Source organism: Lepidochelys olivacea (genome assembly GCF_965140295.1).
Source record: "Lepidochelys olivacea isolate rLepOli2 genome assembly, chromosome: 1".
Classification (NCBI taxonomy): Eukaryota; Metazoa; Chordata; order Testudines; family Cheloniidae; genus Lepidochelys; species Lepidochelys olivacea.
Window position 1 is genome coordinate 268,100,482 of NC_140411.1, and position 15,560 is coordinate 268,116,041.

General features: G+C 44.0%; 1 protein-coding gene across 9 annotated transcripts in view; it reads left to right on the forward strand.

Moving 5' to 3' along the window:
* Positions 1–15,560, forward strand: part of ANKS1B (ankyrin repeat and sterile alpha motif domain containing 1B) — a 754,152-nt gene that overhangs the window by 642,600 nt on the left and 95,992 nt on the right. The window lies entirely within an intron of this gene.

Sequence of the window (15,560 nt, forward strand, 5' to 3'; positions counted from 1 at the left end):
TATTGGTCCCCTGTCAAAAATAATCAATTTCATTGGGATCCTAATAGATTGAACGATTGAGAGCATTTTTGCCAACCAGTCATTTTCAGACGATTCACCGCGTTTGTCTGGGGCTGCAGTCTCAACTCTCTACCGCAGCTCAAGTGTGCCTGAGGCTGCTGGGTCACATGGCTACATGCATGCAGGTTGTATGTTTTGCCAGATTGAATCTTCGTCCTCTGCAAATGTGACTGAATTCAGTCTATCATCCAACCCATCATCCCTCAGACAGACTGGTCTGACTGCCTCCACCCATCCTGGATGACTCAGCGCAATGTATTCCAGGGCATTCCTTTTGCTTGGCCCCCACTGACTAGGTCTGTTGTCACCAGCTGTTCCTTGATATGCTGGGGAGCACATCTGAGGTTGCTGAAAGTTCAGGGCCTGTGGTCAGAACAGGAAACTTCACTGCATACCAACATCCTGGGGCTTTGTGTCGTCTACGATGCCTGTCACACTTTCCAAGATTACATCAAGGGCTCCGAGGTTCACATACTCACCTTCAATACCACCATGATGTATTATATGAACAGACAAGGGGGAACACCCTCAAGTGTTCTGTGTTAGAAGGCGATCACCCTCAAGTGATCTGTGTCAGAATGCTCTGGTGGTTTTGCATCAGGAAGAGCATTACTCCAGTGGCCAAACCCTTACCTGCGGCTCAGAATCTACTCGTGGGTCACCTCAGCAGGAATTTATCTTTGAGTTACAAGTGATCTCTGAAGCCTAGTACTCTGTGATCCATCTTTGCAGCTTGGGGCATGCTGGTGATTGACCTGTTGCTCATAAGAGACTACAAAAAATGCCATCTGATTTGCTCTTGAGGGGGGTGTGAGTCCAGGCTCCCTGACTAGTGCCTTTCACCTGAGTTGGGAATCGGTGTTCCAGTATGCTTTCCTTCCGATTCCGAACATCCCACTGGTCATTGTCAAACTGAGATTGGAGTGTGCCTTGGTCATCCTCATTGCTTCAGCATGGCCGAGGCAAAGTTCATTCTCTGATCTTCTTGCATTATTGATTTTGTCCCTTCATCCCAACCTCCTGATTCAGCCTCATGGTCAGCTTTTTGCATCCTGCGGCTCAGCCCTCTACATTTCACTGTGTGGATGCTCCATGGTTAAATGAGGAGGAAGAGCAATGTTCAAAGGCTGTTTGACACATTCTACTCAATAATAGGCCATTCTGGTTGAGGGCTTCCCATTTGGCCAAATGGAAGCATTTTTCGATGAGGTCATTTGGCCCATGGAGTTAAACCAAAGATGTCTATATCCAAGATGTCATGGAGTACTTGTTACATCTTCAGTCATTAGGTCTTGTTCTTATTTCATTGAGGGTGCATCTGGCAGCTATTTCAGCATTTAATCTGCCCAGCCAAGGGAGGTCGGTATTTTCGAATACCATGGTAACAAGGTTCTTGAAAGGACTCCTTCATCTTCACCCTCCCATGAGAGAACCAGTTCCTTTGTGAGTCCTTAAGATTTTAGCAGCTCTGATGGGACCTCCATTTAAGCCTTTGGCATCTTCTTTTTCTCTTTTGTGTCAAAAAAACCTGCAGACAGAGGTGGTAATAACATCCTTGAGGAGAGTGTATGAGTTGCAGGCTTTGATGGCAGAGCTTCCTTACACGCAATCCTCCAAAGATAAAGTGACCTTACAGCTGCACCCTAACTTTTATCCGAAGTGGTTTCTCAATTTCATTTGAACCAGGCAGTGCATTTACCTGTGTTCTTTCCTAAACCACATTCTGCCCCAGAGGAGCAGCATCTTTACATGTTGGATGTCAAGCTATGTCTAGCCTTTTACCTGGAGAGTACTAAATCTTTTCGTGCTTCACCTTGTCTGTCTGTGTCATATGCAGACCGAATGAAGGGACAGGCAGTCTAACTGTCTAACATATGAAATAGCTCTGACTACGCCCCCTCAAAGAGTACGAGCTCATTCTACATTGATGGCATTTTTAAGTGACGTTTCAATATTGGACATTTGCAGGGCTGCCATTTGCTTGTCATCTGTCCATGCATTTATGAACCATTATGCCATTACCACAGCATCCAGAGCAGATGCAAACTTGGGAAAGCAGTTCTGCAATCCTTGTTTAAATAGATTCTGAGCCTCACTTCCTGCGAATACTTCTTGTGAATCATCTACGTGGAATACGTGGCTCCACCTACTCAAAGAAGGAAAAAACAGCTACTTTTCTGTATTGCAACTGTTGCTCTCAGAGATGTGATGCAGACGTGTATTCCACAACCCACCCTCCATCCCCTCCGCATCGGAGTCTATAGCCCTGATATTCGGTGTGAAGAAACTGAGGGGGGTTGAGGTGATGCCGCCTCATATAGCCAGGGGAGGAGCTACAGCCATGAGGCGCAAGTGCCATCCCAACAGGTATTGCTAGACAAAATTCTCTGGCTCCAGTGCATTGGATGGGGACACAAACACAAACACACACACACCTACCTACCTACGTGGAACATGCGTCCGCATCACCTCTCGAAGAACAAGAGTTACAATACAGGTAAGTAGCTGTGCTTTAGGTGACCCTATAGTTCATTCAATCTTAAATCATCTTCTCCTCACTTTTCTCTATCTGGTAAATGTAATCCGCTATTTTAGGTAATACACTTAGGAATTAATACTTATCATTTTTTGTATTCAGTATAAAGATTACACTTCTCTCTCTGGTAAAAAGTGTACCTCTGTAGAATGTCACTCTTCTGTTTTGGCATTTGTGATCAAAAAGCTGGCCGTTTTAGATGTCAGCCAGCAAAGCACCAACTTTTCCCTCCAAAAGTAGAGTTGTTTCCTGAGGGAGAATGCGCTGATTTTTTTCCCACAAGGATCATGTTTAGTTTATGAAAACAAAGAGCAGAATAAGAATACAAAGCATATAGTTTATATTATTTACGGCAGACAGTGAACGTTGTGGGGCAGATCCTGGAGTGTCTGGCCAAACTGCATACAGTGCGGGTTGGGGTGGGAGTACGAAGTTTCATAAAGCTCTGCTTTGCATTGTCCTTGATTCTGGGACTTGTGTGTAGGGCCAGCATGGTCTTGTGATTTAGGGCATTGGATTAGGACCCAGGAAATCTGGATTCAATTCCGGGCTATGTCGAAGACTTTCTGTGTGACCTTGGGCAAATCCCTTAATCTATCTGTGCCTCAGTTCCCCTTCTGTGTTTTAAAAAAAAAGTGTAAAACTTCTTATCTCCCACCCTCTACCCCTGCACCTAGATATACTGTGTCCACAGCCAGATTCTACCAGTATTGTAGCACAAAGTAGCCGCTCTGCACAAGAGGGTCTGGTCCTGTGCATAAAGTATGTGCATTTAAACAAAAGAAGTGAGAATGTGATCTGTGTGATCTCATGTGGGGATGTGAGATAATTGTCACAGGAAAATCAGGGTACAAAACTAGATTGCATGTAAAATAATGTAGTGATCAAAGTTTATTAGTGATTATGAAAAGTAATTCTTCTGGCTGCAGGGGAGTCAAAAGGCTGAAAAGCAGCTGCCACAATTTCCTAGTCCCATTCTCCTTGGCAGTCGCCTCTATGGAAGCATCTTGGAGGTTGTGGAAGAGCCAAAGGAGTATTCATGGCATGGTTATCAGATTCACAAATTGCACAGATCCAAGGAAACTGGCTGCACAATAGTATATTCTGTGTCTCTGCATGTCATTCCACTGGTGGTATTCTTTTAACCCAGATAAATTTAGTTTTTCACTGTTTTTCCTCCTCTTCCTCTGTTGATTTCATGTGTGGGCTCTTTTCATGTGAGTCTGCTCTCCCTGTTTAAGAGACAACTCACCTTTTTAAGGCCTTTGCATAATTTCTGTGAATATTGCAATATATATTCAGGCATTGAGAAGAGAATAGACCCCCTAAACTTGGACTGTTCTCACTGACCTAAATTCCCATTTTACCTTCCATAAGCTACCCAGGTACAAAGACTCTGTGCTGCTGGAGGAAGATAAAAGGTGTAGGTTTGTATTCCATTTTTCGAAGAAGCTGGATAATGGGCATAGAATGGACGCATGCAGCAGCCCATCAGAGTGGTTCTGTGTTGTATTAATGTTGTGAAAGCAAAGTTAAAAGAACATGTCATCTTTTGCTCTTCACTTTTCTTTAATTATTTTTTAGCCTGCTGTGAAATAAAACATCATCTCATAATTTTCTTATTCTTAAATCTCTTTGCTCAGCCCCACTCTCATTTATCTCGTGAATTAGGAAGAGCATGAGTAATGTTTGGAAGTAGTTTCAAACACAGATGTTAACACTGACTGGGAAAAAAATATATTCAAGCACATATTTTGTGATGGCTAAGAGGAAGAGGTTATATCATCCCCTACACAGGAAAGCTCTGACAGGTTCAGGGTTTTCTATAGATGATTCAGTTGGAGTGCTTGTTTGCCTCCCTTCTCCCCACAGAATGGGAAGTAGTTTTGCACTCCAAATCTGTGGATATCCCAAACTCTGTGGGGAACATCTTAAAGATCTTGGGCCATCCATGAAGGGGTTTGGGTTGCTGCCTGAATACCCTGGTTCCCTTCTGACATGGGAGCATTTTTCTTCTCAGGATCTATACCACCATGGTCTCCCTGCTTGCTTTTGCCCCAGCAACACACTAGTATTCACAGTTCAGACCGGGAAGGGACAAGAGCTCATAATGTACAGTGGAAAGCAGGTAAAGATAATGACAGTGACCTCATTATTTTATGCTACTATGTCCCTGCTGTTGTGAGTCGTGAGATGCTGCTTCATGTAATGGCTGTCACCCAGTATCGGTTCCAACAGGGTGGGCTCCAGAGAAAGGAGAAACATACCTCAAAGGTGCATATCTCCCTGTCACCCAGGGTCCCTCCCTGTTTTGGTCACCTCACCAGTGTAACTGGAGGGGAACATGGGATCCAATAATGAAAATAATGCTGGAGGGTGTTGGTGGCTGCCTAAAAGCATGCCTTTGATCTAAGGGCAGTCACAGACCTCACTGAAGCTTGTGTGCATGGCTAGCCACACTTCATTCAGGCTTTGTTTAATGCCCCTCTGTTTAGTGTTAGGGCCCTACCAAATTCACGGTCCATTTTGGTCAATTTCACGGTCCTAGATCCTGGTCATTAAAATCGTAAATTTTGTGATTTCAGCTATTTAAATCAGAAATTTCACGCTGCTAGAATTGTAGGGGTCCTGATCCGAAAAGGAGTTGAGACAGGGAGTGCAAGGTTATTGTAGGGGGGGTTGTGGTACTGCTCCCCTTACTTCTGCGCTGCTGCTGGCAGCGGTGATGCCTTCAGAGCTGGGCAGCTAGAGAGCAGTGGCTGCAGCCCGGGAGCCCTGCTCTGAAGGCAGAGCTGTTGCCAGCAGCTGCGCAGATGTAAGGATGACATAGTACGGTATGATATGGTATGGTATGGGTATCACTACCCATACGTCTGTGCTGCTGCTGGCGGGGCGCTGCCTTCAGAGTTGGGCACCCAGCCAACTGCCACTGCTCTCCAGCCGCCCAGCTCTGAAGTCACTGCAGAAGAAAGGGTGGCAATACCACGACCCCCTCTAAAATAACCTTGTGACCCCCTCCCCGCAACTCCCTTTTGGATCAGGACCCCCAATTTGAGAAATGCTGGTTTCCCCCATGAAATCTGTATAATATACGGTAAAAGCACACAAAAGACCAGATTTCACTGGGGGAGACCAGATTTCACGGTCCGTGATGTGTTTTTTCATGGCCATGAATTTGGTAGGGCCCTAGTGATAGCTCCTTCCTGATGCTGATGCTGCTTTCACAGGTCTCCTCCCTGATTTTCCACTCAAGGCACTGACCAGCAAGGCAAGGCCTGAGTAGAAGCTGAGCCATGTTGTCTGAGGGGTTTCTCTGGAAACTGATGGCAAACACTGGGGCTCGGGCATTGATTTGGTTATAGCTGTCTGCCTCAATTTTTGAAAGGAACCAGAAAGTGAGCAGACATCAAGGGAAACCGTGTGAGAGTGTAGTCCTGGGAAGAAGCCTGGAGAGAGCTTGTTCTGGGCAGAGTACTCCCTCCTCCCCCTTCCCATTCTTTCTCCTTTTGTGAATGGCATTATATCCTTCTCTTCTCTCCTCTCTCCCTCCAGGTTGCTTGTATCTACCCTCTGCCCATTTCCTCACCCTCACCTCTTCATTCAACCTGCAGCCCTGGTTCAATTCGACCACTCACCAAAAGAGCCATTCATTTCATTTGTTCTTCACCAAACACTGCTGTCTCTCTGATCTTTCTTTGGCTGAGTTCCCCTCGCTCCGACCATCACCTGGTCTCTTTCAGTATCACCCATCAGTCCCCTGCTCCCCAGCTCCCTGTCACTCACTCTTTCCATGACTTCCAATCCATCAACATTGATGCCTTGTCTTGTCTCAGCCCTCTATCCCCTTTCTTCCGTTGATACGGTTGTTGATTTTCTTCATTCTTCTCCACCATTGATTCTTTTGCCTAGGGTGACCAGATCGCAAGAGTGGAATATCAGGACACATTGGGCGAGCGGGCGGGGAAGAGACACAGGTGCACAGCCCCGCGTGGAGCCATGAGAGGGGGCCCATGGGGGTGGGCCCATGCTGCACCATACCACTCCCCTGCCCAGCGACCCCTGGGTCCACTATGCCCAGAGCCCCCCCACAACTCTTCCACCACAGATGCACACACACCCCTGCCCAGCACCCCCCTGCCCACAGCCCCACCACAGCTGCCCAGCACCCCACACAGAACCCCCCACTCGCTACTTTCCCAATACACACAGATTTCCCTTCCCTTCCTTCCTCCCTCCCAGGGCCCTTCCCCACAGCCCCACCACCACAACTGCACAATGCCCCACACAGACCTCCACTGCCCAGTGCCCTGACACACACAGATCTCCTCCACTGCCCAGCACCCCCCAACAGGCCCTCGCTGCCTAGCACCCCAAAACACACAAACCTCTCCCACTTCCCAGCACCCTCCACACACCTCCCAGACACTCGCCATCACACTCCTGCCCCCTTCCCTGGCTGCACTCACCAGCCCTGCTGGGAGATCTCTGGCTCCTAGGATGAGAGCTGCGAGGGGAGTCTCCAGACTCTCCAGGTGCTGCGCCCGCCACAAGCACAAGGTCCGTGGCACCCATTGGCCGGGAAAAGCACCAATGGAAGCGGCTGGAGCCGCAGAGCGGGGCTTGCAGGCGCTGGCAGCATGCAGAGCCCCCGCCACCCTAAGAGCCAGAGGGACCTGCCAGGGGGCGAGGTGGGGAGTCCCGGCGGTGCTTACCTGGGACAGCTCCCATCCCGGGAAGCATCCAGCAGGCAGGTCCCTCTGGCTCCTAGGGTTGTGGGGGGTGGGCGGAGGACTCTCTGCCCGCTCCCGGTGCCTGCAAGCCCCGCCCTTGCAGCACGCAGCGCTCCTGTCGGCGGGCGGGTACCGGGAACTGCCCCAGGAGGCGGTGAGTGGCAGTGCCGTGACTGCGGGTCCGGATGGTCCCGATATCGGGACAAAGGGCGTCCTGACCGATGTAAGGTCAGGACGCAGGACAAATCTTCTAATATCAGGACGTCTGGTCACCCAGCTCTTGCCCCACTTTCTCATCACGAGGTCTGCCCTGCCAGCCCTCAGCCCTGGCTCACCCTTAACATCCACTCCCTGTGCTGCTGTTCATATGCTGCAGATCAACTCTGGTGAAAATCCTGTGACCAGGCTGATGTCTTCCATTACAAAATTGTTCTCTCTTCCTTCAGCTTTGCCATCTTCCTAACTAAGCAACTCTAAATGTCCAGATTAATTGACTCCCATACCTGCCATCGCTGTCACTTTTTCACCGCCTTTGGACTCACTCCTGAAGCTCTTGTGACTCCATTGCTTTCTTGGCACAGGATCTTGCTGACTTCTTCCAAGAGAAATTGACAAAAATATAAGATCTTCTCCCTCTCTTCAACTCACCATCTCTTCCACTTCTACAACTCTCTCTCCTTTATTGCATCAAACATAAGCTACTTGTCATCACTTACAAGTTACTTCTCAATCTATCCCCACCCTACCTATCATCTGTCATTCACCACTGAAATGTTGCCTCGTACCTTTGATCATCCCATGAGGCTAGCCTCCATCACCCACTTGCTAAATTTTCAAGCAAGGACCTTTGCGTCTTCTCCCATGCTTCCCTTCACATTTGGGAGATGCTCCCTATAAATAGTAGTAGGCATCCTTCAGTCTCGAGAGACCATGGGTATGCGCCCAGGGGAGATAATGAATTTACTCCATTGGTTTTATGGTAGCTGCAGCTGTGGCTGAAGAGACCCACTTGTGACAGGTACAGCAGAGATTGTCTCTCTCATTTAAAAGTGATGTTTCGACCTATTGGGCTCTGCCTTCTGCGAGCTCTTTTCTCCTCTGCTAAGCTGAACTGCTTCCTCTTGTAACTCCGGAGACCTTTGTTTAGCTCTTGTTTCCAAACTCTGTGGTCTTGAGTATGATCTCCCCAGTTGTCCACATCCATGTCCATTTCCTTGGAGTCTTGCACACATCCAAGAAATGCAATTTTGGGCGCCCTTTGGGTCTTTTTCCAGATACCAATTCGCCGTAGAGGATGTCCTTTGGGGTGCACCCATCCTTCATTTTGCACACATGCCCAAGCCAATGGAGGCATCTCTATTTGGGGAGTGTTTGCATGCTGGGTATGCTGGCCCGCTTGAGCACTGCAGCGTTGGTGACTCTCTCCCTCCAGCATATTCCAAAGATTCAATCAGGGCAACGCATATGAAAGCTGTTGAGCCGCTTTTCCTAGGATGAGAGTATGAGGTCCATATCTTGCTCCCATACAAAAGTTATCTCATTAACTTCCTTCAAGTCATTCCTTAAAACTCTCCATGGCTATGAGGCCTACAAAAAACTTGGGAGTGGTTAGGCTACTGATGTGCTGAGATTATTGCCTATCTTGCTGATTGATAATCATAAAATTGTAGAAATGTAGGGCTGAAAGGTCAAGTCCAACCCCTTGTGCTGAAGTAGGACCAAGTAAACCTAGATTATCCCTTACAGGTCTTTGTCCAGCCTGTTCTTAAAACGCTACAATGATAGAGATTCCACAAGCTTCCTTGGAAGCCTACTGGAGTTTATCACCCTTATAGTTAGAAAGTTTTTCCTAATATCTAATCTAAATTTCCCTTGATGCAAATTAAGTCCATTACTTCTTGCCCTAACTTCAGTGGACAGGGAAAACAATTGATGACCGTCATCTTTTTAATAGCCCTTAACAAATTTGCAGACTGTTATCAGGTCCATCCTCAATCTACTTGTCTCAAGACTAAACATGTCCAGTTTTTTTAACCTTTCTTCATAGGTCAGGTTTTCTAAACCTTTTACCATTTTGTTGCTCTCCTCTGGATTCTCTCTCCAATTTGTCCGCATCTTTCCTAAAGTGTAGTGCCCAGAACTAGACAAAGTACTCACGCTGAGGCTTCACCAGTGCCAAGTAGAGTGGGACAGTTACCTCCCATGTCTGTTAATACACCCAGAATTATATTGGCCTTTTTTGCAACTGCATCACATTGTTCACTTCCATTCAATTGGTGATGCACTATAACCCCCCAGATCCTTTCAGCAATGGTACCAACTAACCAGCATTCCCTCACTTTGTAGTTGTGGATTTGATTTTTCCTTCCTAGGTGAAATTCTTGGCACTTGTCATTATTTAATTTCATTTTGTTGATTTCAGACTAAATCTCCAATTGTCAAGGTTGTTTTGAATTCTAATCCTGCCCTCCAAAGTGCCCTCCCAGCTTGGTGTCATCTGCACATTTTATAAGCATACTCTTCACTCCATTATCCACATCACTAGTGCTGTCTCACTGTTTCCTTATACTCCCATGTCTCTGTATCCATCTGTTGTCTCTTGTCTTGTACTTAGATTGTACGCTCTTTGGGGCAAGAACCGTCTTCTTTTTTCTGTACGTGTATGGCCCCTAGCAAAATGGAGTCCTGGTACATAGATCGGGCTCCTAGGCACTATACTAATACAAATAATAACAAAGCACTGGAAAATCAGACTTACAAATTGTAAGCAAGAAAATGGCCCCCTGTTGTTTGTTCCTACTATGTTCAGGGAAATGGGCCCTATGTACATTTCTGGCTAACCACTTGGACCGAGGGGCACAGTAATTTCCATCACTGTCATCTCTATAGTAATCTCCCTTACACAGTATAGTCAAAAAGGAATATAAATGTCATTTATTTGCATTACGTACAAGGCCAAATGCAATACAGGAAATGACTAAAATAAAGAGATTGGACAAAAAAACTTCCTTTCAGCAAAAAGGAGCACACAGTCAAATATCTTCCCATTATCCCTTAAAATAGAGCTAGTGACCATTTAATCTCAAATATCGTGTTTGTGTGTGAGTGAGAGAGAGAGAACGAGAACCACCTAACTCCATCCACAATATCAGTTTTATGTCACATGTTTGGTAAATGTGGCATGTATGTCATTTAATATACAGGACTATGAATGACATACATGAATTACAGTATGCTGTCCTATATGTAAAAAGAAAAGGAGTACTTGTGGCACCTTAGAGACTAACCAATTTATTTGAGCATAAGCTTTCGTGAGCTACAGCTCACTTCATCGGATGCATACTGTGGAAAGTTTAGAAGATCTTATTATATACACACAAAGCATGAAAAAAATACCCCCTCCCACCCCACTCTCCTGCTGGTAATAGACCACTAACCCAGGAACCTATCCTTGCAACAAAGCCCGTTGCCAACTGTGCCCACATATCTGTTCAGGGGACACCATCACAGGGCCTAATAACATCAGCCACACTATCAGAGGCTCGTTCACCTGCACATCCACCAATGTGATATACGCCATCATGTGCCAGCAATGCCCCTCTGCCATGTACATTGGTCAAACTGGACAGTCTCTACGTAAAAGAATAAATGGACACAAATCAGATGTCAGGAATTATAACATTCATAAACCAGTCGGAGAACACTTCAATCTCTCTGGTCACGCAATTACAGACATGAAAGTCGCTATTTTACAACAAAAAAACTTCAAATCCAGACTCCAGCGAGAAACTGCTGAATTGGAATTCATTTGCAAATTGGATACAATTAACTTAGGCTTGAATAGAGACTGGGAGTGGCTTAGTCATTATGCAAGGTAGCCTATTTCCCCTTGTTTTTTCCTACCCCCCCCCCAGACGTTCTTGTTAAACCCTGGATTTGTGCTGGAAATGGCCCACCTTGATTATCATACACAATGTAAGGAGAGTGGTCACTTTGGATAAGCTATTACCAGCAGGAGAGTGAGTTTGTGGGGGGGGTGTTGGGGGGGTGAGAAAACCTGGATTTGTGTTGGAAATGGCCCACCTTGATTATCATACACATTGTAAGGAGAGTGGTCACTTTAGATAAGCTATTACCAGCAGGAGAGTGGGGTGGGAGGAGGTATTTTTTTCATGCTTTGTGTGTATATAATAAGATCTTCTAAACTTTCCACAGTATGCATCCGATGAAGTGAGCTGTAGCCCATGAAAGCTTATGCTCAAATAAATTGGTTAGTCTCTAAGGTGCCACAAGTACTCCTTTTCTTTTTGCGAATACAGACTAACACGGCTGTTACTCTGAAACCTGTCCTATATGTGTACTTTATAGTAACTCTTACCTTTGCTGCGCAACAATTAGCTTGTGGCGTGAAATAGTCTGATGGAACTATCACAATGGCTTTTGCCTCAACAGAACAGTTAATGATGGAACAACCAAAGGGTCAAATTGTGCATTCACTTATACTTGAGCAACCCCATTGTAAATTTGATCTGCGGAATCTTTATTATTGCCAGTGATGTAAGAGCCAGAAAGAACATAACTTACTTTTCAGATCCTGTGTTGCATTTGCAGGCTGATCATGAGGAACACCATTTTACTTGTAAATTTAACAAACTTGACCTGGAGGTCATTGAGAAGCAATAGTACTGAAAAGTGATTATGTAAAAAGGATAGACTACACTCACATTTCAATGTATTCCCAAATCTCACAATTTTATTGTCAGCCTGGTAATATTTGGTATTTTTACTAAAAGCCCCAACTCCTGGAGCAATGGGATTATGTGAGAAGTTCAGTTTCATGAGGGCTGGGGAAGAAAGAGGCTTCTAGCCCTCATGGTTGCAGAGAACAGCTTGAAAATATGATGCAAGTGTAATATAAAGACTCAAAAACAAGAATTCAAATAAAGAGAATTCAGCGTTTATTTATTTAATAAATGGTGCCTAGCTCAAGTTTTTGAATGCTTGGGATTGGCAAAACTGTACAGTATTGAAAAATCAAGAGGTTTTTTTGAAATAATAAATGATAAATTCTTTTTATTTGCCTTCTAGTCCAAGCCTTTAGAACTAACTTGTTTCACATTTTTTAAGCTTTTCCCTGTAACTAGGGGGGCTAAAAACTTCCTTTATTTTTTCACCTCAGAACTAAAATTCTCATGCAATCTCCAGATTCCAAAATTTGGGTTTTCGAGAAAAGAGTCACTATAAAAAAGAGTCACAATAAAATCAAGAGACTTGGCAACTCTGATCTGCATCACTCTCATGTAGCTATGTTGCCTCTGGCATGATAACACAATAAAAATTCAATCTTCTTTAGTCACTAATGTAAACAAATCTGAGACTGAATATATGCATAGAGCAGTTCTGCTGAGTAAGACAGTGCCATAATCAGTTTTCATAGTAGAACCACATTTTGAATGTGTCCCTTTCTGTGATGCAGTACAAATTCCATTTCTTTTGGAACCCAAACGCTTGGGTGAAATCCTGGCCCTGCTGCAATCAAGAGGTGTTTTGCAGTTGGTGTCACTGGGACAGGGATTTCCCCCTTGGTGACATGAAGCATGACTTGACAGCGGGTCCTGCAACAAAGTGTACATATGATCTCTGAGCTATCTGTATGCATATAGGCTTGGAAGAATTAGAGTTTTATCAGAAAATGTCCGTAAACATCGATTTCACTGTACACACACAAACCAACAAAAATATTTTCATTGATAACAATCATAATTTATAGATAAACAAAGTAAGAATAATGCTACTGGAGAGCATTTACTTTGAATATTTGACAGGTGATGTTGACAGTTTGAGTTTTAACAGTTACAAAGCTTTAACTTTTTGAATCTCAACGTCTGCTGTCATTAAATAATTAATTATTGTCTGGCCCCCTCCATAATTTTCCAAAACTGTTTAGTTTAAATTTATTAAAAATAAAAAAGCTTAAAATCCATAATTTGCACAACTGTGAAGATTTTTAAATAGATAAAAATGTAAAACGCTTAAATATAAGCATTGATATTATCTGTTGAAATTCTAAAAAAAATTAATTCTGCCATCTAGATATATATCATTTTTTGAAAAAAATCTTGTGTTGCTAATGTAGATATGCTTCAGGTAATGTTAGTCTCTGTTAACATGATAGTCTGTATACACTCATATGATAGATTAATTCATTTAAAAGCAGGGCCTATATTTGCCAGAAGAAACAAGAAAGCATGGACCTAGAACACAGGCATAAACCTCGCCCCAGATAAGGTATTAACTGTGAGTTGAATGCTAACCATGTAAATCAGGCTTGTAGATCTCCTATATCCCTTCTACACCAGATCTATAATACTCAGCTCCAAGGGGGAGGCCAACAAGCAGTGTTTCAGCAAGATGCATTGCCTTGCTCATGCACAGATTTCCACAGGCAATGGGGAGAAAAACATTTCCTTCTGCCAGCAGGATTTTGTCCTTAATGTTTGAGTTAATGAAATGTCTGACCTATTGAATTACTTTTCTAACTATTACCCCACTTTAAAATGCATGAAAAATTTAATACTACTAACCTAGCAAAAATGATTTGAGTCTTAAGTGTTCATTCAGTGCATAATAAACTGGGAGTATTTGGATAACTTTTCAGTTTGGTGCACAGAGATTTAGCCATGCAATTTTGATCAAAGTTAAAATGATGATAATAAATGTTTCCCATTTAATTCTAGATTATATTTCTCAGTAAACAAATACATGGACCAGATTCTTGGCCCAATTTGTGTCATCCTTGTGGTGCAAAGCAGCTTTAAAACTATGCTATTATCTTCCTTGCATTTCTTTCTTTTAAAAAGACTGGCTTACGTATGAGATTTTGTTTAACTCTACAACTACCCAAATACTGTTACAGTAATTGTAATCTTGAAATCTGCAAGTTGTGGCTTTCCTAACTAGTCTTCTACCGATGCAGCCATGGAATATTTTATTCTTGGGGAATTATAAAACTTATGGTACCTTTACAAAGAAAAGAAAATGCCTTTCCTCTCACTATATTCTCAGAGGCTTTGTAATTTTATCTCCCATCATCTACCAGTCCACCTTCCCCACAGCACTGGGGATGCATAACACACAATATGCTTTCTACATTTTGCTTGAAAAATGAAACTTGCCTTGGTTTTAAACTTGGAGTAGACTATATGAACAACGCTTTGCAAATCTTAATGACTAATTGCTCACTTACTATGATGTTGCACATCCAAGAAATATTTGAGACGGCCCTTATCCTACCCCTCTCTGCCAATTTTGGGTAGTGGCTAGTGCTGCTGCTAGCCAAACACAGACACATATGTGCAGGCATTTAAGGAAGGCAGAAAAGTCCTTGCATATTTTTCCCACCCCTTTGTGTACGCACACGTACATTCCCCCAGAAACCAGTGCAGAATCCGCTCAAAGGAGTAATACGGCCTCAAGTTGCAGTACAATTTGCAGGGGTTCCTATGTGCCATGGAACCTCCCCTTTGGGGGACAGAGGCGGAGGAATTAGGGGGAATGTGTGAGCATGGCTCCGTGGGAGAAATGTCTAGGACAAAATTTTCAAAAAGGGATACAGTCCAGCTTCTATTTTTGTCCATGCAACTTTTTGCATATGGTTATTGTGCATCTGAATGATAGCATTTGTATGTGCACCCTCAATGTCCATTCAGGGCAGGCTTTCTACATGGACATATTGTCAGTTGTGTACATAAATAATAGTAAACAAATAGTTACGTGTACAAGTGACTGCCCGTGCACATACAAAGGCCATGTTCTGAGGGTTTCTCTCCTAGCACATAGGCTCAAGAGGGTGTGTAAAATGGTAGAAATCATCATGACTGGTCCAGAGGAAAAATTACCCTCTCCCCTGCCATAATTTAAAGTGATCGGTGTGAAAAAGAAATTCAGCCAGTTTTTGGTGTATGGCTTCTTGGTGTTCGTTTTGGAAAAATAATTCCATGGAAATTTTAAAGTGTAGTTTGTGTAATAAGAAAAGGAGTACTTGTGGCACCTTAGAGACTAACCAATTTATTTGAGCATGAGCTTTCGTGAGCTACAGCTCACTTCATCGGATGCATACCGTGGAAACTGCAGCAGACATCCTTTATTCCCTTTAAGAATTGTTTTCTGCTTGTCAGTTGTTTCACAGTTTTGCACGTATTTTAAATGAGAGAGCTGTACTATGCCTCTTTAGC